Raw genomic sequence first — 22,165 nt, forward strand, 5'->3', positions numbered from 1 at the left:
GCTAACAGAAATACACTATAACAAACAAGCCATGTCAGGGTTGTGATTGGTGTTCGCCAACATTCACATGGCTACCTTTAATGCGTGTACACATATATTGCATGGACACAAAATTGGGTGGAGGGTCTGCCGTCACGGTAACCTTTTCGTGGAGCATGGCACGCGTAATACGAATATGTGTGTTTGCTCCCAGCGAAGGCAAAGTTAGCTGTTCTGCCCTATTAAGGAAGGTTATCGTCAGTTTTATCGTCAGTAATAATTACACAGTTGAATGGTAACATTAATTTGACCTACTCTTTCATGGGCTCAGTTGTCTGTTAGCTTTCTGTGGTTTATTTATTTATTTATTTGTACATACTGCAGCACAATGCGCGCTATAACAGGAGTGGGTTAACAGAAGGAAATACAAAGAGGAAAATACCATACAACGATGATGTGCTAAGACGACACATCTTGGATGCCGGATACAAAACTTTGGCATGGGCATCAGGGCATCGATCCAGGTAAGGAATTCCAGTCCTCTATGGAACGAGGGAAAAAGCTGAATTTAAACATATGTTAGTGCGTGCAAAGTATTGCAGCAAGTTTAAGCTGTGATGTCGTCTCGTCGATGACCCTGGCGCAGGGTTGGCATAGTTGCTTTTTGAAAGTCGAACTGAAGAGTTGCCGATGCTGGGCAAGAAATCTAATGATGCGATGTGGCGACGTGAATAGAGCAAAGTTAAATTCAAGGAACGAAGTGCAGAAGAGGATGAAAAGTCGCGATCATAACGGTGACATATAAATCTTACAGCTTTTTTTTCTGATTTGCTTCCAGTCTGTTAATCTCACACTGTTTATAAGGGTTCCAAACGACAGATGCGTAGTCATCAACAGGACGGATTAGCGAGTTATATAACAGTAGCTTAGTATCTTTTGTAGAGTTGGATAGTGTACGACGCGGGTAACCTAATTTTCTTAGTGCTTTGTTACATATGTAATCAATGTATTTTGACCATGACATGTTATCCGTAAAAATGACACCGAGATACTTATACTCAGATGCCTTACCCACGGCTCGGTTATTGAAAAAGTAATGGAAAAGTGAAGGAGAAGATTTGTTAAAGAAGGACATAAGGTTGGTTTTATCAAAATTAATGTTGATTTGCCAGGTATTGTACCAACTGCAAAACCTAGCAAATGACTACTGGAGGCGGTAATGATCGTCAGAGCAGTTAATCACTTCATATAAAACACAGTCGTTGGCGTAAAGACGAATGTTAGAAGAGATGTTTACAGGCAAATCATTTATGTAGACGAAGAAAAGCAGTGGCCCAAGAACAGAGCCTTGGGGAACTCCAGATGTCACATCAATAGCAGTAGAGTTGGTCGAGCTGTAAAGAACAAACTGGGAGCGAAGTGAAAGAAAGCTTGAAATCCAGTGAACCAGCTGAGGATTATTTAGTACAGCGTTAAGTTTGGCAAGGAATTTAGAGTGTGATACTTTGTCAAATGCTTTCGAGAAATATATAAAAATAGCGTCAACCTGGTTGCCAGCATCAAGGTTAAGGAAAATGTCATGCGTAAACTCAACTAACTGCGGTGTCGTACTAAAACCACACCCAAACCCATGCTGTATGTTAGATAGTGGATTGTGCGTTTCCAGAAAAAGCATGTCGTGTTTATGAAGGATGTGTTCCAAAATTGTGCAAGACTGTGATGTCACTGAAATCGTTCTGTAGTTTGACAAAGACAGCTTATCACCAGGTTCACAAAGCGGAAGCACTTTAGGTAACTTCCATGAGGAAGGAACAGTGGCAGATGATAAAGATTGGTTGAATATGACCGTAAGATATCTTGATGACCACAAGAAATAGCGAACCAAGATTACATTGTGTTTCGCGTCTGGTCTGATGCATTTCTTGGTATCCATGTTTAATATAAGGTTAAGGATACCTTCATTGTTAATGTCAACATCACTGATTGCTTCAGAACAAACTATATTGGTCAGCAAAACAAAGCGACTTGGTTTCGCTTGCTCTCCCCGCTCATCAGCAGACGAATGAGATTGAGTGTAGTTAAAGTTATGGCACCCTAGCGGGCTGTTACCGCTGTTCACAGTGTATGACACATAGGCATTGCACGTTATAATATTGCTTATATGCACGCATAGCTACTTGTATACAATGTCTGCCAACTATCGTGCACCGAGCAATAATAAAAGCACGGATTGTTCTACATGAATAAGACCAAGTGCGTGTTCACTAGCGCCTCGTTGTGAAACCGCCAGTAATTTGTTTAGTCCCTGACATTGTCAAGATGTCAATTAAGCGAGTATAGAAAATCGTGATACACGTCAAACCGAGGTGTATAGCGAGGTACACATCGCGTGTTTACTTTTTCCGACAAATACATAAAGCCCGCGAAGTATTAAAAATAGCATGACACCGGGCATCCGCGCGCACGGAATAGAAACGTCATCAAACAGTCTCAATGAGAAAGCAAGCTGAATATTTCTTCTCGAGTTTGGTGCTAAAGTAACCCAGATAGGCGCACCCTTCGTGGCACCACAGTATTCCTCGATGTGATCCGCTGATTGCAATGTAGACTGGAAACACTCCTGACGGATTTCCTACAAATTGCGCATCGGATTCATTACGCACTGCATAATTCAACCAGCCAATCCGCAATGCTGCGTATAGCTCTTCAAATTCCTTGACCTTCAACTTAGCTTGTCTTCGAGTGACTTCGTTATAGTAAAAAAAAAAAACGCCCTGGAGCTGAGCATAGCTTGATTGCGGTGTATATTCGACGCCCCGAAGACACTGTCTCGCCTTGCCAGCAGCCGCAGCGCTTGCAAGCTTTCGCGCCACGCGCCGCTGGCCACGCGCGGGCGCATCGAACCGGGTGCGCGACGGCGGGCCTCATTCGTCGTGCGCTGCCAACGCTGCCCCAGGAGTGATCGCACGGCCGCGTCTCCCCCATTCATCAGCGGCGGTGCATTTAGCGCCCGTTAGCCGCCGCCACGGGAAGCAAGGCTTTCGAGGCGAGGCAGAATTGAATGGAGCAGCCCACGTTGATGCCGAAAACGCGCACTCCGGCGTCGTGCCAGCTCCAATCAAATCGCGAGAACGGCTCCAGAGAACTAGCCGAGCTCTCGCGCGGCGAAGAGTTTTGACGCCCGAAAGGGCGCGTTGCTTAGTTTTGGACGCCGTCGATTACGACGTTCTCTATAGCAGGGGAGACATCATGAGCGAATGCATACGCTATACATAGAGCTGGTTTTGGTATGGAGAAGATGAGCGAGCGCCTCTATATATGCCCACGTGCAGCCAGCATTGACGCTTATACAACTGAGAGGGAGACACGATCGAGAACATAATTTTTAACCTAATTTAACCTATAATTTTACCTAGAGGGAAAAGTGACGCTGCTGTACTGCAGGGGAATGCCGAGAAGTGATCGTTTCGGATCAGGATCTTTCTCGGAGCGCAAAACACCGTAAAGACGCCTATGGCTAGCAGCGTTCCGTCTACCACAAAGTTTCGATCTTTACTAAAACCTTCACTTTGTTAAACAGCTTGTACAATACCGCTATTTTTAATATTAATTAAAATGACTTTTTATTAGACCATGAGAGTTCTGCTGAGTTGTGCAGTTATATCAGACGCGAACATTGGCGGTGGCCGTTAAAGTTGGGGAAAAAGCTTTATGGTCTGCGCAAACACACTTTGTATGGTAATTTCATTCCAAGAGAGCATTATTTGTAGAGAATTGACTATCTTAAAAAGCGAAGCCACGTCTGAGAGAAGCCTGGCGAGCCCACATCCTGGGATTTTCATGGTGCTTTATGCATAATGTATGAATATCAAGAGGAGTTGACACCTCCGTAATCGAGTTGTACGTCGACCCGACACGTACAGCTTACGATGGCTTTAGGCTTCGCACTACAAATGTGTTGAGCGGGACGCCTACGAGTTTGTCTGAGAATTCTGCTCGTGGATAATGATGGTTCCTTGCACTTAAATGTAGATAGTTATTTCAATTGCTCCTTGTTCTTGCGCTTTTTGCTGCAGTGTAAGGTAGTTTCTCGCACAAGGTAATTACGTGCTACAGAAAACACGTAAAATAAGGAACCACTCAAGGCTGGGCAGCTTTACTGACAGCAATGTAATGACGCAGCACCATTTGTGGCCTTATTCGTAACCAAACACATTATTTGGAAAGAGTACCAAATAGCGTGTGATATACTAAAAAGCTTGAGTAAGACGGAACTAGCCCAGAGTCGATGGTTTAAGAAATGGTAATAGCTGTCTGCATCATGATACCGCGGCACTTGCGGCATCGGGGCAAATATCGCTGTCGCCAACGCGCAGCGTCCGTGCAACTCCTTCAGGCCGATAAAGAGGGGCTAGCATTGACCAGCAGTGACCTTCGGGCTTTGACTAAGGCGGGAATACGACTGCAAAGCTGAAGAGGCCATCTCAAAGAACTTCAAAGGGCTGGTCGGCGTCAACCAGACAAAAACTAGAACCCGAGCGGCCAAGATTTGTGAAGAAGTGGGTGTCTCTGCCCTAGCCAAGTCTGTCAAGGCAGCAGTAAATTGCCCTTCTGTGTTCTTCTGTGCCCTTCTGTGTTTTTTTCATGAAAACCCACAAAGAAGGCAATCCTTTCCGAGCCATAGTCTCGGAGCGTGGTACTTGGCAACGGTGCGTGGCTTCCTACTTGCAGTCGTCCCTAGATATCCTCCCAGTTGATGATCCGTGCGTCATCATGAGCGCGACCATTGTTTCTAAATACCTTCAGAATGAGTGCTCGGAGCAAGTAGGTGCCTTCTCAGTTTACGTGAAACACTTATTCTGTTCCTTGCCCCAGAACCTCGTGTGGGGTGAAGTTAGCCAGTGCATTGATAGATATGGGACCACTAAGTTTCAGAATGCATGTGGCATATATATTGACAAGTTTTTAGAGCTCCTTAGTTTTTACCTCGAATCGACGTTCATAAGCTACAATTGTGCCATTTTCATCCAGCGGGACGGCGTGTGCATTGGATCTTGTATCGCTCCTGTTCTTAGCAACCTTGTGCTAGCACGTTTTGACAGAAGCCTCATGGGCTGCCTCCTACCGACCAGCGTAACTAAAGTATTTCGCTTTGTAGATGATTTCCTTGTGCTACGCGGAACTGACGGAACAGGCCACCTCTCGCGTGCCAAGGCAATTTTCGGCATCTTGCAATCGGTAATGAAACCTTTGGAAATAACGATCGAGCATCTCTCCGATAATAAGCTGAGGTTTCTGGACCTAGAGGTATCCTTTGAAATGGATCACGTATGTTGGGCGTACAGCCCCCGCTCGAAGAAAAGTATTCTCCCCTTCACGTCCGCGAGCTCAAAAATAGTTAAAAGAAGCATTGCCGTCTCATGTCTCCAAGCAGCTCTGACTCGTTCATGCCACCACCGGGTAGCTAGCAGCTTCATGCACCAAGGCACCCGCTCATTCCAGGCTGGGTACCCTATGGCCCTGCTCACGGGTGTTTCAGAAAGGCAAGCTTTTGGTGATCCTGACCAGAGGGAGGGCAGGACGTGACGCCCAGTATACAAGGGGCCTCATGCGAGCACAACCGTCATACCCTATGTCGATGGGGTCTCACATAGTTTTTAAAAAGTCGCAGGAAAAATAGGCACACGCGTTTTCTTCAGCGCAAGGGGACAAGCTATCGGCGCTTGTCCAAGGTAAACAAGGAAGGCCCCAGAAAAGCAATCTGTGAGAAACAACGCAGAAAACTATACGTTGACTCTCATACGCAGTTGTGTATAAGATCCCGCTCAAGTGCAAACGCTGCCACATTGGCTAAACAGGCCGATGTTTGAATGACCGGCTGAGAGAGCATGCGTGGGCAACGAAAGGGTCTATACCCAGCCATTTAGCCCAGCACTGCAAAGAATGCGACTGCTAACCTCTCTTTAAAGATTGCACAATCCTAGGTACAGAACAAAGAGAACGCGCGATTTGGGAGGCGTTTTGCATGCAATCGCATAGAAACTGCTGCGTCAGCGTACCCTCTGTTTCTCTGCATAGCTGCGAGATTAAGTACTGGTTAAAAACGTGATAGCCCGCTATGACGACGCGCGTATTTTTATTTCATTCCCGGCGCAAAAACCCTGTTTTTTCTGGTGTTCTGCGCTGAACCTGTGTATTATATATATTGCATTCCCTGCAATAAACCAGTGGGTGCTTGTTCAGCGCCTTGTCTGTCGTGCTCACTTCGTGCCGTCCTAGCGCTGTTTGTTTCCCTCATGATGATGTACCAACCAGCCCAGACCAGCACACTCCTTCAGTACAGGAGGTCCCGATACAGCCTTTGATATATGGCACCCCTTTCTTTGTGCTAAGTACCTGTAACGCAACTTAGCTATGAATAAAAACTCGTAATTCTGATGCTGAAATGACAAGAACTAAAAAGAACCACAGGCTTGCTTTTTAGTGAAAAGGCATATCAAGTCTCCAGACGTACTCATTTCTTCGTGCCTCTTTAAAACTGTTTGCTGTCTCACTTTGCGCCTGATGGGAATTATAGGGAAGACGCACAGCTCGCGTTTCGGGTATCCCGGGCGCACATGTGACCGTCTGCAGGGGATCACTGCCTGAAAACTATTTACGCTAAATTAACGCTACATGAACGTCCGTGGAAAGTTGTTAATTCAAAGCAACACATGGGCGGAGCCTCGGAAGAAGGAGTCGCGATACGGGGAAATATTACCGCAACGTCGTAATAATGTTTACTTCGTTTGTGTTTGTTCTCTACGTTGTGCTAATTCGTTGATATAAATATGAGGCGACTGAACAATGTGTGGCCCAAGCTTTTTTGTGTACTAGAAGCATTCTTATGACGCCAGGTTCTCCTGCCGCTGCACCTTACTCTGGTATGAGCGGCTCTCTACTTTTCATCACCATATGGTGCGTTTCGAGATACTCTTTAGCTTCATTGAGATATTTTCTTTCCTTAATAGTTTGTTGGCTTCCTGCGCTTGTAAGTAACAAACAAAATAATGGAGCCTATCGGTTCTCTTTGATTTTGTTGCTCATTCTGGTAAATGAGTTGATAATGAAGCGCAGTTCCAGAAAACCGTTGCGCGTCGTGTTCCAATCAATTGCTGACAGAAACCATGAAGTGTACTACCGCGAACCAGGACTTCTCAGAGCTGAAAGTTGGTTTAATTGGTTACGTGACTTACGTGACCTGATATGTGCGAATAATAATAACTTAACACAAATAGTGACACAAATAGCAAGAACAAATAACAAGCATTTAACACCACAACAGCTGTACTGGCTGCGATGATTGAAAGGGAAAAAATCATTGGGCTGGATCAGTGTGCCGAACGACTTGCATCTAAGAAGAAGTATTGCTTTGCGAAGTGTTGTTTTGCAACGCAATGTTTCAATGATTTGGCGCATTTCTGCGAAACCAATATGTCAGACTTCAAGGAGCAAAGGATTTGCAGCAAGTTTTGTTTTCAGCTTGGCAAAACTGCGGTAGAAATTCATCGTATACTAAAGGGTGCTTTTGGAGTAGACGCCATGAGCCAAAGTTGGACGTTTTTTGGCATAAACGCTTCAAAGAGGGCCGAATGTGTGTTGACGATGAACGTTCTGGACGCCCGTCAACGAGCACAACCCCGGAAACGATAATCGTAGTTCCTAAGGCTATCCTTGGAAATCGCAGTCTAACTATAAATGATGTCTGTGACATTGTAAGAGAATCGTACGGCACAGTTCGCCGAATTTTGGCGGATGTTTTGAGCATGAGGCGCATTTCTGCAAAATTCGTGCCAAAAATGCTCAGTGACGAACAGAAGTTGCACCGTGCTTCTTTCTGTTCGGAACTGAAGCAACATATCAGGGAAAATCCCACGTTCCTCTCCAGTGTAATAACCGGGAATGAGACATGGGTTTATGGCTATGGTCCTGAAAGTAAACAGCAGTCGTCCCAATGGAAGTCGCCAAATTTCCCGCCGCCAAAAAAAGGCACGTCAAGTTTGTGGCAATGTGAAGTCCATGCTCATTGGTCTTTTTTTATCTACATGGAATTATTATTCTAGATGGAAATTGTATCTCCTGGACAAACCGTGCATTGCGAGCTTCTACTGTGACGTTTTGAAGCGCTTAAGAGAGAGCATTCGTCGCATACTTCCGGAGAAGCGGGAGAACAACTGGCTCCTTCATCACGACAACGCGCCCGCTCACACATCGGTCGTTCGTTCGACAGTTCCTGACTTCCAAACAAATCACAGTACTTCCGCACCCACCCTATTCACCTGACCTCGCCCCTTGGGACTTTTTCTTGTTCCCAAACTTGAAGTTGAGGCTGAAAGGACGTCGGTTTCAGACTGTTGAAGAGATCCAGTCGAAATCGCAGGCTGTCCTCAACACACTGTCGCCTGGAGAGTTACACAAACGCATGGAATCGTGGCAGAAACGCTGGGATCGGTGTATACATGCTCATGCAGTGTATACATGCGGTGTATACATGCGGTGTATACATGCTCATACATGCTCATGGACTACTTTGAAGGAGGCAGTGCTGGTTAGGCGTTATGGTGAAAACATTCTTTTACGACTGAATTCTCAGAACTTTTGGGTAGCACCTCGTATTACAGGCACGTTTTCGCAAAATTTATTATTGGGGCCCTCAAAGCCTGTCAATTAAGGGAATAGCGGTTTTTTATTGTTTAGAATTTGTCATCGTTTTTTTATTCCAACATGTTTACTAAACACGTTGTACCGGTCGATGTTTTACTTTACAGCAAGCGTGCAACACATGCTAAACGCTTAAGCGCAAATCTTTCCTGCGGGTGACAAAAAATGACAAAAGAGAAAAGAAAAGAAAAAACAGGAACGAAAAGTACAGCGGGTGAAGTAGATAGCTAAATGACACGTCAGCAGGTCCGGAAGGCTTGCGTGAAATTAAAAAGAAAGAAAAAGATAAAAGAGCAACATACTAGTATTTACGACACCTACTCGGAAGTGTTTGATGATGATAACCTCAGTTGCGGCCAGGAGCAGTTTCTGGGAGCCTCACTCCGCTTGAGGCTTACCTGGTGTACCGATAAAAGGGTGTTTTGCTGAAATCATGAGATCGTTGCTTCGCAGTTGAAAGAGGTTCTGCATTTCTCTTTTCGCAAACGTTTGCGAAAGGCAGTCAAGAAGCTTGTGTAACTATAAACCGGGGGACGGAAGTTACATACTTGCTGAAGTCTGATTTTAGATGTGTGATTTTAGATGTTGTTAGAACAGCGAATCTTGTATCACCCTGTCGTGAAATATGGGCACACTACTCTAGCCATCGCTACGTACTTTCTGTAATTGGCACGGAGCCTCTGTGTTATTACTAACACATATCGCGCCCACTAGCCGGCGCGTGGTACCCTAAACAGTTAACGACTTTCGTTAAAAGGTATCGTTCGACACCGTACAATAGCGAAGTCAGGAGCCTTTAGTTGTTGGCAGCATGGCAGCGACTCTCGCTCATCGAGCGATGACTAGTGCCGCAGCATAAGATTCGGTGTAAAGTCGTTGCTGCGTGACCAAAAAGCACACCGCAAGCTCCACCAAAGGAGTCATCGAGCTGCCTTTACTTACGTGGCCCCGAGAGAGGCTGTACAGGCTATGAATGATTGCGCATGGCTGGCAGAGAATGTCAGCTGTAATGCGTCTTGTTGAGCGTGCTTGCATTGACTTGGCAAGATAAAGTGGTCGCGTTGGCTATAGTTACCCTGTGCGCCCTTCAATCATGGTTAGGGGTGCTGCCTTGGAATCTGTCGCCACTTTCGCAGTGATATATACGCACCAATGGTGTGGCCACCGTTTCCTGCCTAAGCTTCGCCTCCATCGAAGCTTACAAGTTCCGGCCGGAACTTGTAAGCTTCGGAGTTTGGCGTTCAATTATTTGAGAGGAAGTACAGGCAGCGCGGAGTGCAATATGTGGCAGCGCCACTGACTTTTGCGCTAAGATATGAAGTAGTAGCTCAGTGCGCGGCTTGATTCAAGTTGTGATGAAAGAAAATACATAGGTGGAAAACAGTAATAGAAACTGTGAGTGGTGTACAGGATGAGGTATATCATTAGTGGTGATTTGTGATATGTGGTTAGTGGTGATTAGTGGCTTTTCGACTCTTTTGAGGCGTTACGTTTTTATGTGTACTCTTTAGCGCTACGCGTACTTGCTGGTACTCCACGTGCTTTCAGCAAAAAGTGCTGCGCTGTACGGGGCTTGAACTTGTCCCCTGGCTATACACGTGCGCTCACTATAGCCAGCAACCTCTAGGCGCATTTTTCGCTGCACGAACTGCGGGAACTACAATTCCACCACTTACGAAGCTGGCTGTTTCATCATTTCATAGAATTCAAACTCAGCGTTTGTAACGTGGGCTTATATGCACGCACTAGGGAAGTCATCATGAACCCTTCGTGGAGAATTGCGAGTGTGCTCTAGGTGATATAGTAATCGGCCTATAAAGTGATGTCGAAAACAGCGTTTAAAATGGCTATCTAGGTCGTTCACGATACCAAGGGGCCTAACACGTGAAGCGCTAACCCGTAATGTACCCGTCTGCACGAAATGTACTGGCAATGATGTCTTGTCTTTTGTATGCAACCAGTAGTCAGCACTCAATCCTTCTAACCCGACTCCCTCTTACGACAAACGAGCGCCCGCATTCTCGTTGCTCAGTCGATGCTCGCTCGAGATCAGGTTGGAACCTTCGTAACTTTCAAGTTATCGCCAGTGAGGTCTCGAATGCGCTGCACCGTTCGTCGGGTTGCGCCAAAGGAAATGCGAACGGCTCTGCTTTTTTATTGGCGCACGAATTGGATAGCTCTGTGCGTGGTACTACGCAGCAGACGAACGTGTGCCGTACATTTGAAGGACGTGTGTCGCCTCGTTGTGGTGCAGCGCCCGACAGCGAGCGGCAGTTTTCATTCCACCTGAGCTTCGTGCGACCACCGAGTCGTCACGGCTCGCGACAGGTCGTTAGTCTTTCGAGAGCCACTGCAAATTGAGCCCGTCTCTCGCCTAATGAATGCTCGCCCGAGAATGTTCTCTGCGCGCTTTTCTTTTCTTAATCCGCGTGCCGCTTCCTTTATGACGTCGTGCGCCGGGACACACTTTATGCTGACATCGATCAGGGTGGTCTGGGTCCTTCGCTTTTTTTCGTCTGGTCATCCGTCTTCCTCACCGCATTTCTTATCTCGCGCTTCTTCTCGTTTCGGCTTTTATATCGCGTTTTTTAGCCGATAATGTGCATACAGCTGTTGTTCCGGGGTTTTGGCCAGAGTCGAGTGATGGGTCCGAACAATGCATATCTTGCACGTTCACGCACTTCTTTGACACTATTTTCATACTCCGTGCATGACGTGCAGCAAAATGAAGTTTCGCAGCTTTGGCTCATTGAAGAACGAACAGCTTATTTATCCCATGAGTGACGCTCTACAGCAGTCTAGTTGTGACCATATGGTAAAAGAAATGGCCACTGAATCGTACGTCGCTCTTAGCGAGTACCGAAAACAAAGCGAAGTAGGGCATTTTTATTTTGCTTCAGAAGAGATGCCGTATTTTGAAGGTGTGGGCGGACACGTCAAAATCGGCGTAAACGTTCTGACCTTCTGTTGCTGTCACGCGATTCTTGCATTTTTATCGTTACAATGAAGCGCTTTCGAAATCCCTGCTGACTGTAAATTTCGCACGTCCGCGAGGGGTTTGTAACGCTCGTGGTATGATTTCTAGGTTACAGGTAAAATATGATTGGAAACGTGCTTCACGCAATTACAAGAAATCTGCTGTCAAAAGATGGTTAAAAATTCTGGTTAATGTAGTATTCTAGCTTCGCATGATACTTGGTTTGTTACCACAATATTTTACAGCGACATGTTCTGTGCTCATGTGCGTCATACTTTTGATTACCGCGGTGGTAGTGCCGGCTGCAGCCGGTTGCTGCGAATGGGCATCACGGCATTGCCATAACCGCCTGCCTCGATCCGCATTCGCGCCTTTTATCTGCTCTCCGTCGTGACAGCAAGAAAGAAACGGTAAAATCAGTCATTGCTGTGTCTGATCTCACGATGAAGAAAAATTCTTAGCGATCGTTTGTCGCTGTTATTAATATCAACTGTTTCGAAAGCATAACTTGTAAAGTAGAACAGAAAACTAACATAATTTCTTCGCGTGCTCTTGCAAACGCGTAGACACAACTCGTGTGAGAGATGGGTCAGCAGGTAGGGATTAGTGTATACATTGATTCATGACGTATCTCTTAAACGTAGACCTTTGTATGGGAGCAGGGTAGGGCTGTGCAAAATGAGATACGGAGCAACACGCGTCATGTTCAACTTGCCGCTCCCGGTCTTTGCACGACGCCATCTAAGTGGCGTGCTATATCGCCTAAGGTGTCCCTACATATCCACCTTGCTCGACTACAACACTATCGTGATTGGGTGATGGGTGATGGACATTACGGGAAGAAATGCGGACCAAGTGCGTGTGAGCCGAAGGCGCTCCAAAAAGGTCTAAAAATTTGTTCACTTAATTTTTCGCGGCATTACACCGAAGTCCCAGTAAACTTCTCAATAAACAAAATTGTTTTGTTTTCGTTATTCGCTTCACTAGCTACATTTTCACGAAACGTGTGCTCGGTCCGTCTTAATATTCACTGTGTTAAAATTATTTAAGTAATACTCTAAAGACTGGGGCAGAACGCGCCAATAAGGCCTTCTTCAGCTTTAATACCACTTTTATGGAGCTCATTGCTTGTGGCTGCTTCTTGTCTTCTTGTCTAAGATGGTACGGGCGTACATGAGAAAGACATCGAGTGCTGTTTTCGACGAAAATGCGTTGCAACGAACACATGAAGCCGTCTATCGGAGGACCCGCTTTACTCGAACGGCGACAAAATATCTTCGTCCTCCGCAGTGGTGCTTGGAAAAACCCGTCTAGCCCACTGAAAGTCATAAAAACTTCAACGAAAGTTTCCCAGGGCCAAAAATAAGGAGATGTGAAGCAAAGAGTGCCGAGCCAAGGGAGCACAATTTTCATATCTCTCTGGCACTATGCTGTAAAAGGCCGCCAGAACGCGTGGAGTCTCGCTCACTAAGAAAAGTAGACATCGAACATGGCTGAAGAAAACGACGGGAAATGCACCCATTCAGCGCACAAGCATCCGAATAAAAAGCGCTCTACCACCACTCGACTCGTACCAAAGGGCACTGGTAGTGCATGGTCTGCCCATATATATATAATATGATTTCACTGCACAAGCTGCGTGCCTGCGGGCCCACCTGGACAAGTGCCTCATTTGGAAGCAATGAATTGTGTTACTATATGTGGGGTGGTCTCATTTTCCCACTCTGACTGTCTCAGTTTGCCCCGGGGTTGGGCCCGAACGACGTATCTCTTTTCATAACTGATTTTAGTTAATGTTCTAATTGCAGCGCAATAATGTTTGCCGACAAAGACAATGCAAGGCTCTCTAAAAGAGGAGACGTCTCGTTTCGGCATCATCTGACTCGAACAGCGCGTCTCTACCGCGTAACCGCAGCAGCGGGTGCCCAGGTGCTCAGTTATCGCGGTAATGTAGTTGCACGACTTGATACCTGTTCGTGGGCACGGCATGCTCGTAAGAGATAAGGACCGCGGAGCTCTGCGACGCGGAGAACGTAACGCGGCGGCGACGTAGGCAGCTGCTGTCGGCGCTCGCGAGGTCGGGTCCGGGGCCACTTCTATTCCGGGGCGGCCCTCAAAGGCGCTGCGGCACTCGCCGCCGACGGGCTATTTTGGAGCTCCCGTTGGACACGCGCGAACGTTACTCGCCGACGCGCGCGCAGTGTTGCTTTGTGTATGCGCACTCAGCGGAGAGAGACTCGCGCTCCTGCTGCTGTTGCTACTGCCGCCGCAACAAACTATGCGCGCGTCCGAAAGGTGCCCCGTGCTTATTTTTTATTATTTTTTTTATTTTGCGATCCGCGCAGAATGCGAGTAGAAGCTGTTGCTCGTTCGGGGCCTCTGGCGTGGCCGGGTTCGCGGTTTCGCTCTGCTCGCGCTCACAGCTCGACTCCGTTGCCGGCGCCCCGGAGCCTTTTCTATTTCAAGGCCGTGTAAGCAAACGAGGCGTACGGAACTGCTGCGTTTACGCGAATGAGGGGGACTTGTGGCAGTGTTTTTGCTAACTGCAACCTGACGCACCGGCGCTTCGTGGAGCTGTTGCCACTTTACCGCGATGCGCGGCGAGATGCACGCTAGACAAGCGTGGATGGCCACGCACTACTCGTCGCTCTAGATTGGGTTACCGAGAAAAGAGCGTGAAATGACTCAGGAATGGCAGACAGATTGTGCAAGGATTGACGCAAAATAAGATGGGCACCGCTAAATCGCCTAATATTATTTATGATGATTTCCATAAGATTATTTCTATATTTATTGAAAAAACAAGGCGAAAGCTTGCACTAGGCCGCGCAAAGCTCAAGACAGAGCGAAGCTGCCCGATTGATTGGGTCTCTTGGTTGTAGCAAGGTTATCTCTCTCTCTCTTTCTTTCTCTCTTCCTTCTTTCTTTTTTCTCTCTCCTTCTCTTTCTCCTTCTTTCTCTCTCTCATTCTCATTTTCTCTTTCTCTCTCCCAAAGGAAGTTGTGTTGCAATAGTCAGTACAATGCAACCATATGGTTCCCATAAATGCACTTCTTGCAAGCGTGGGTGTATAGCGTAGTGGTTATATGACGCTCGCCTTCGAACCGTGGGTACCCGGGTTTGAATCCGGCCTTGCCAAGAACGTTCATTTTGTTTTACTTATTTATTTAATTATTTATTTCTCTCGAGTGGCGAGCGCAGACACGCCATGATGACGTCACGGCGCATGCGCAGTAGCGCGCAGCTGGCGGGAGCTCGGCGGAGCCGTGTCTATATGGCGTCGCCTGGTTGCCATGGCTACGGCGCGGCAGTGTCGTGCCACACACACAAATTACAAATGGCTTAAACTGCGGAATAAGACGACGACGCTCGAGCCAATGCTGATGATGATAACTTCGTGGCACACGCACAAATTACGGGTCGCTTAAACTGCCGAAGACGACTACGACGCTCGAGCCAATATTGATAATGATAATTTCGCCGACGCCATCTGTACCTGGACGTCGGGGGTGACACGGCTTCAGCTTTGTGCTCAGCTTCAGAAGGCGGTCTCATCGACACCATGCTACCTTGGTAAACGAGGACTGGAGGTGACGTGGGAAAAGTGCGCAGTGGTGGCATTTGCGCGGAAGCCAATGTCTGCATACGGCATATCAATCAACCGACAAGTGATATCGTTCAGCAGGAGTCACATGTTCTTGGAAGTTGTGATTGACAGAGATCTGTCCTGGACTCCTCACGTCAACCACGTGAAAAAGCGCCTGATGGTCATTTGTAATCTGTTCAAGTTCCTTGCAGGAAAGAACTGGGGGGTATCCACACAATCCATGTTACAGCTATACAGGGTGTTGTTTGTTGGGTCCCTCCGGTACAGCCTACCTGTTCTATCCAATACCTGCAAAACTAATTTGCGTTCAATTCAGAGCATTCAGGCGCAAGCTCTTAGGATATGCCATTGGAGTACCACGAAGTGCGTCAACGGCTGAAACTATCGCCATTTGCTCAAGATTATTCAATCACGACGCACATCGCCATCGAGACAATGCGTGCACATGTAAGACACATTGCCCGGACTCCTTACCACCAACTCGCCGCACTCACGGCGGAAAGACCCCGCACGTCATATAGTACAACTGTGAGTGCATATCGTGCCACGATTACATGGGGTACGCAACTGCGACCAGGCCGGTGTCTCCTCCATGGTGTTTGTGCCGTCCTTAAGTCCAACTTAAAATTCCAGCACTTCAGAAAAAGTCACATGTATCACCGTCTGCACTAAAACAATTGAGCTTACTACTGTTGTACGAGAGATAACGCAGTCACGTGCACGTATATAGGGACGGATCGACTACATCGACTAGTTCTGGCGGTGAGTGAGTGAGTAAAATAACTTTATTTAGGTCCAGAGAAGACGCAGTTCCGGCGGTGCTGTATTTGTACCGACGAGAGGAATAACAATGTGATTCAAGACGACACATGTCACGACGTCCTCTGCAGCAGAGCTCACGGCTCTGCGCATTGCACTTCAAGTTATAGACGCAAGAGTCCTGGTACTTGCGCCGTGTTTTCCGACTCGAGACCAGCTTTACAAAGCATGCAGGCAGTTCTCCGACGTGGAGCTCACGAACAACTAACATACGAAATTGCCAAACTACACCACGACGTCAAACAGAAAGGCCACGAAATTATTTTCCAGTAGCTCCCTGGTCATTGCGGCATCAGTGGAAACGATCTCGCAGACAAAGCAGCCCGAGAGTCACGTCAAGAACAACACAGCGTTCCCATTCCTCTTTCCAGAACAGACGCTGCAAGGCAGCTTCGTCACCTGGCACGTAAGCTGTCTTTAGCTGAGTGGAACACCCCAAATATAAGGCGCACCAGGCTACACGAACTGAACCCTTCGCTCCAACTCTGACCTCCACCCGGGATTCACCGACGTGAGGCATCGCTTCTATACCGGCTGTGGTTGGGAGTGGCTTTTACGAAGGCGTACTGTGATTTGATTGGAATGACCGAAAGTGCTACGTGCGACGTCTGCGGCAGCGAAGAGCACACCGAACATCTATTGTGTCACTGCGATCAATTTCAGTCGGAAAGACAAACATTATCGAACGCATTGCGACGACTTGACGACCGGCCGTTGTCCGTGCAGGTGCTCCTTGAAGACCGTCCCCATCGCTCGTCGGCCCAGAAAGCTGTGAAGGCACTGTTGTCTTTCTTGAGGGCGACTGGCCTATGTGAACGCCTTTGAATTGCTCAAGCCCTCCGCGTGCGTGCGCAAGCTCGCCGTGTCCTTCCTCCCCCCCCCGCTCCTCTCTCTATCTCATCTTTCTATTCCCTCTTTCCCGTCCCCCAGAGTAGGGTAGCCAACCAGACGCATTACTGGTTAACATCCCTGCCTTCTCTTTCTCTCCTCCTCCTCGTGGCACACGCACAAATTACGGCTGGCTTAAACAGCTTCGGTGTTAAAAAATAAACAGTTAATGTTTCTGGTGCTTTAATTAACTTCAGTGACCGTTTGCGCTGTATGGTTGGAACTAACAAAATAATCCAGTCCGATGGGTTCCTTTTATTCTACACGCTCACTTCCAACAGTTTTTTATTATTTTTTTTACAGCGAAGCCGTTAAGTGCTAGGTTCCCCATGATCGTGTCCGCGTGTAGAAAAAAACTATCATCAACCGCATTAGCTTTGGCTCCATGTGCGTGGTGGTTTCCCGCCAGCTGTGCCTTAGTGCAGGTGTCAAAATCGATGAGAGATGACCCATTGTTATACCCCTCGCCACCACCGATGCCTCTTTCACAAGTGTCGCGATAGTCGGCGGCGGCACGTCCCAGCATTCGTTGTGCCCCTTTGTCTCGTGGCGATGAGGTCGCGCTAGCGCTGTTATCAGCAGTTGCCGTTTGGACTCGCTACGGCGTGGATGCTCGTTTAACCACATCTTCCAGGCCGCGCAAAACATGCACACTGAAAGCAACACGTAAGTGCCTCTGGTTCTCCTTAGTACACACCATATGCAATTTGTTAATCAATACACTCCTTGTCTTACTCCAGGCACTTTGCGTGTGTGTGTGCGTGCGTGCGGTAGGTAGGTAGGTAGGTAGGTAGGTAGGTAGGTAGGTAGGTAGGTAGGTAGGTAGGTAGGTAGGTAGGTAGGTCTCGCCAGATTTCGGAACTCTAGTGAAAAGAAATACATCACCTATAAAGGGAATCAAACCTCTGCCTTCGAGCACAGCAGCTGAAGTGCTCTAAACACTAGCTATGATCGCTTTATTATTTAAACCGAAGCTTTATATGTCTAGGCGAAATCCTGTATGGCTAGGCGAAATCGCCTGCGTACAGAAAACTATCATTATCAGCATTGGCTTGAGCGTCGTCGTCTTCTTCCGCAGCTAGCTTGTTGGCGCCCCTCGGTTTGCGCTCGTGCTCGTGCTCGGAACGCGCTCATGCCACTCCTCCCGCGTTCGTCGTCGTCGTCTTCTTCCACAGCTGGCTGCGTTGCCGCTCATCGTTCCAGCGTAGAATTTCACTTCTCTTCTCTCGTCGTAATAGCGAGGCCGCATTTTCGGAGGTATGAGCCATTGCTTAAGGGGGTATGAGCAAGTCATTGTCTTACCATAACGGACAGATTTATTTTTGAAGCAATTAAATTTTGAAGAGTCGCAAGTGGCAATGGCGGCGAATGCTGCCAACCACGCCGCCGAGCAAACTCGAAACATTGAACGCAAGCGACAACGGCGGACTGCCGGCATACCGTCATTGACGTCGTTCTCTCCGTCGCAGCCGATCGTGCGTGTAACATCATAAAGGAGAAATACTTTAATGAACCTTCTGGATTAACCCAATGATAAACACCGAAACCACAAGTTTCAGCTTCGCTGGCTAATCATCTTCACGGAGTGGAAGGGCCGACGAATTTTTCTTTACTACACTAGGCCATGATCGCACGCATACTCCTCTCGGGCCAAAGCCGACTAGCTCTTTGGGACGTTTGGCGTGTGCATCACAGGCCAGTTTCTGGTGTTTTTTCCTTGTCACTGTTCCCCCGTTGAGACACTGCGTTAAGCTGCACACCCCGTCCCTAGGATCGGCCCACATTCCTCAGTACTTTCCTCGTAGACGCTAGCGCTACGTATAAACTACGCATAAACAGGGCCAAGTCTGTTACAGTTAACGTTACATCACTGGAGTGCAAATGTCATCGTACCCACTGTGGTGGCATAGTGGCTTCGGCGTTGCGCTGCTTAATTAATGAGTTTTGGTCTTTTACGTGCCAAAAGAACGGTTTGAATTTCAGGCTCGCGGTAGTGGGGGACTTCGGATTAATTTTGACCACCAGGGCATCTTTAACGTGCCCCAATAAACGGGACACGGCCGTTTTACAGCGAAGCTATATATGGCTAGTTTCCAGCGGATCGATGTCTGTACACCAAAAACGTGGGCCGATCCCGAAAATAGTGCAATTCTGGACCGACCCGCGGCGGATGTAAAGCAGACTTCAAGCAATCCGCCAACTTGCAAATATCTTGGGCACTCCGCCAACTTCCAATATCTTGGGTCCAAATACAACTGGTATCAGATATTAAGTTGATAAGAACAGATACTACACTTTTACCCACGTCGGCCATGTCTACGTTCGCACCATACACGTGTACGCCATCCCGCGTATTCAACCTATAATGCCTAACAATATCAGTGTCTTCTGTCTGCTGACGTCATGCTCTAAGTAGGCTGCTTTCTTCAGTTCTGCTCTGACTGTGAAATGGGTAGGCCGCGTGTTGTACGGTCTGAAGAAGAACAGCGTGCGTACCAAGAACGATGGTGTGAACAGAAAAAGTCGCAGTTTCGTCAGAAAGGCGAAGCATCAGTTGCGTTAGGAAATTACTCGAGAGCTATACGGAGTAAGGATAGTTGTAGTATCGGTTGTATAAACTTGGAAACATTTGCTTATAACTGAATTAACAAGCATGGCGTCAGCGCGCACAAGCAAACAGGAATAGACCACACTCGATGAATGCCCACAACCGCTGTCAAAACGCTCGCATGAGCGAAACGCGCCAGCAGCAGCGATCGAAGGGTCGTGTGGTCTATCGCTTCAACGGAAACTGAGCGACGAAAGCACAGTGCATACAAAGGTAGGAGACGTGTTGCAGATGTTGGAGACCGCTTTCAAGACATGGTGCGCGCGACCGCCCGCCGCCGCGGAAACTACAAGTACGCAGTTACTCGCAGAGAAGAAGCCGCACGCCCTCCCTCCCGCGCTGCCTTCCCGCTTTCCGCCTTTCTTGTGCGAGATTCCAGTTCCCCTTGCGCCCGGTCGCCATATACGCATTTGGTGCCGCAGCACAACGTCGTCCCCCCTCCTTCCCTCCCTCCCTCCCTCCCTCCCATCCCCCTACGGCCTTTCGCGCAACGGAAGACGTCGCGTTTGCTCTCCGCCGTGCGCTCGCTCCCCGTGAAAGCACGCGTCCCTCGCGTGCTTTCACGCGCACATAGAGCATACAGCGCGCGGCGACGATTTTATCGCCCTTGGTCTTTATACGGACCCTCATTGCGACGGCGACGCCGACGGCAGAAATCTGCTTGGAGTATCCATATAATTGCTATCGAACTTAAAGGGAATGGGCGCGGCGGCGGCGGAAGGAGACCTCCGACGATGCACGGCCCGCAGACGCCACGCGTAAGCGTGCTGGCCCCCAGGACCGCGACGCGAAAAGAAATCGCGAAAAGAAATGTGAACCGTCCATGTGGCCCCAATCCCACAAACTTAGAACGTTTCACCGGAGCAACGGTCAATCACCACATGCACAGCTTCGCTGGTCATCCACCTTCACAGAGTGGAATGGCACTGAATTTGTTTTTCCATTTCGCCAGATAAAGTGGACAAAACCATCACAATTTTCACATACAGTATTAGCCGTTCTCTGCTATGCAGCATACAGTTCTAGAAGCAACGATGACGACAAGTAAGTGGCAGCATAGTTTCCAAGTGGCTTCATTACATGTTTTCAGTTTTGTTTTGAAAACGCAGCGTAGCTTTCAAACATGGGGGAATGCAGGACCCCGTCTGAGCTTTAGTCAAGGACTGGCGTCTAGGACTCCGCGAAGCACGTGGAACGTACACCTGGTGGCAAGGCCTTTGCACTAATCAGCCGCTGACACCTGCAGCTTCTAGGCTGCTGCAGCTATCTTCGCCATTTGCCACTTGTGAGCAAAACTGGTCTTTGTTTGGAGGTGTTTACAACAAGCTTCTCAACAGATTCACAAGTAAACATGTTCGAAAACTCGTCTACGTACAATCAAATTTGAATGTGGATGTAGCCGCGACTTATTCTAATGCGAGTGTGTCCAGCGAGAATGATTAGGACACCGAGTGACTTTTTTGTCAGTTACCAGATTAGAAATGTTTTGTAGAAGAGAACAAGGAACCTATTCCATTGTCTTCGCGTTCTTTGCGTAATTATCGCATGTATTAAAGGCAATAATGTTACTCCAGGAGTAATAAATATAAGCCATGTTGTAGTTTCAACTTTTGTTATCATTCCACTCTGTGAAGGTGGATGACCAGCGAAGTTGTGCATGTGGTGATTGACCATTGCTCCGGTGAACTCTTGAATTTCCTGAAAAAAAAAAACGAGAAAAAAACACGAAATGAATAGAATTATTTTTTCCTCCCGCTCAGAAATTCCGCAAATTTTGCATCCCTGCTGCTGATACCTCGTTGACTCGAGCAAGCTTCGCCCCATTACATTCCAACGTTGCGTCGAATCTGCGTGTATCTTTTTTTTTTTCGTTTCTTTCTTTTTTTCGTTCGTTGTGCGGTATTTCATTTCCTGTCAAGCTTATTCGTTGTTCTCCAAGTTCCTACCGGTACATCATGATCGTTATCATTATCCTATTTAGGGCCCAGGCTGCACATCGTCAAACACGACTATACCGCATTAACCAAACCTTTCCTATGCATGTAAGATTCGTTGCCGGCATCACTCCATCTGAACCTGAACTGCGCCTCCCCCCTTGGCATTCATTTGGTACTCTAACAAACGTAGCTTCTCTATTCTATGGATTCCTAACCTGGCGAACTACATTTTCTCATATTCTGTGCTACCATAAAACCACGTGATCGCTCTCGAGTTTATACTATAATCTTTCAATGTTTAGCAATGCGCCTTTCATTTTAGTTACATCGCCCTGTGTGAATGAAGTCCTCACCACTCTTCTAATTTATTTTTTCATTGTCTTGAAAGTTTTTGCCACACAAGTAAGTACACAATAAATTACAGTGGATATGCTGCTTTGGAGTACGCGGTGCTCAGACTCATTTGTATTTAACAAGTGCACTCGTTTTATTTTGCGTGTTTCAATATCATGGTCGAGCTCCTCCATGGCCACTTTGTCGGCACTAGATAAACGCACTCCTTCCCCGCTTCAAGGGGCCGACTACCAATGATGCACTATTACTCCCTGCTGCCGTTATTAACTGTCATTATACTGTTTTAAATAACGTTG

At 47.5% G+C, this 22,165-nt stretch overlaps 1 protein-coding gene and 1 non-coding gene across 2 annotated transcripts in view; one reads left to right on the plus strand and one right to left on the minus strand.

Moving 5' to 3' along the window:
- LOC119443704 (potassium channel subfamily K member 9-like) overlaps positions 1-22,165 on the plus strand; it is a 245,870-nt gene that overhangs the window by 138,835 nt on the left and 84,870 nt on the right.
- LOC119446914 (U2 spliceosomal RNA) lies at positions 19,089-19,284 on the minus strand. The gene has a single exon (XR_005190848.1). It is a non-coding gene; the product is annotated as a U2 spliceosomal RNA (small nuclear RNA).

This window comes from Dermacentor silvarum, chromosome 3 (assembly GCF_013339745.2).
Source record: "Dermacentor silvarum isolate Dsil-2018 chromosome 3, BIME_Dsil_1.4, whole genome shotgun sequence".
Classification (NCBI taxonomy): domain Eukaryota; kingdom Metazoa; phylum Arthropoda; class Arachnida; order Ixodida; family Ixodidae; genus Dermacentor; species Dermacentor silvarum.